Source organism: Vulpes lagopus, chromosome 7 (genome assembly GCF_018345385.1).
Source record: "Vulpes lagopus strain Blue_001 chromosome 7, ASM1834538v1, whole genome shotgun sequence".
Lineage (NCBI taxonomy): Eukaryota > Metazoa > Chordata > Mammalia > Carnivora > Canidae > Vulpes > Vulpes lagopus.
In genome coordinates, this window is record NC_054830.1 from 22,183,538 (window position 1) to 22,184,895 (window position 1,358).

Here is a 1,358-nt window from a genome sequence, read left to right on the forward strand (position 1 = left end):
GAGTGCCTACTGTGCGCCTGGAACTAGGTGTTAGCCATTGGAATAGGGGAGTGAATAAGCTGCCAGTCCTGCCTTCAAAGAAGTGACAATCTTGTAAGCAGTAACGAGGCAGGCAAGACCAAGAGCCTGCCAAACGCTGTGGAGAGCCTTTGGTGGAGTGTGCTTCCTCTCTGGAGGAAGCTTTTGGCGTGCATTATCTCATTCAACCCGTCAGCAGGCCCGGTAGGCAGGCACTGTGGTCCGGATGGCGCAGATGAGGGAGGTGAGGCGTGGAGGGATGGGTGAGCTGCGTGGCGGTCACCCAGCTAGTAAGTGCCGAGCCCAGGCTGAGTTCATCCCTCCCGATGCCCACGCCCAGCCCGGATGTTGGCTCCAACTTCTCACTCAGGCCCTCCTGCTGCGGCTTCTCCCAGATGGGGCGCAGAGGCAGAGCCGGAGGGGTGCGAGCCTGAGGGCTGCCTGGAAGGCGGACACCGGGAGAAGGGGCTCAGCTGTTCTCCGGGAGCCCCGGGAGCCCTCCCGCCCTGGTGGGCTGGCCTGGTTTGCATTGCCACTTCCTGAGCCTCTGGGATGTGGGCGGCAAGCAGGCCACCAGTATTATCCTGGAGTCTGCAAGTCCATCTTGGGAAACAACCCTCTCAGTCTCCTCATCTTTAAAGGGACAAATGAGCATGTGTCCGTGTGTAGGTAGAGAGAGGGAAGATTTGAGCTCTTTCCAGGAAAGCCACCTCTTCATCCATTCTGCTCAGGGACATGCTCTGGGTGAGTGTGTGTACAGACATACATATGTAATATTTTCAGACTTTATCTACTTCCAAACTGCTCACAGCAGGGGTGCAGATGGAACTATATGCTAATGGATGTGGGAGAAGCATGCTCCCCCCATGAGGACTGCTCCTATGTATGTTGAAAGCAAGCTCTCCCCTAAGGGGCTTTCCTCCCTGCGTGGCTGTGCACACATTAGCCGTTGGCTGGGTGCATGCTGGCCAGAAGCCTGACCTGACCCACAGATGAAGAACCTGTGGAGGCGAGGGAGAAGGGGGCGCTTTATGTAAGTGGTTTTTAGACAGATGGAAGACTCATTTTAATTGCATAAGAAGCAGTCTTTCTTAAGTAGAGATGTAGGTCCTTTTGCAAACCTGTGCTAGACAAATCTTTGCTGCTGCTGCTTTTATAAATGCACCTTTATTTCCGTGACAATTACTCATTGGTGTGTTGAGTTGTGTCTGGGCCATTTGCTGCTCATGCCAAGGCTCAGAAATTCTCTGCATGCCCCCTACTCAGTGCAAGTTCACTGCCCCTAACTCCGGGATAATGAGGTCATCTCATTATCTTAAGAGCCTTAAGCCAGGTTGTAA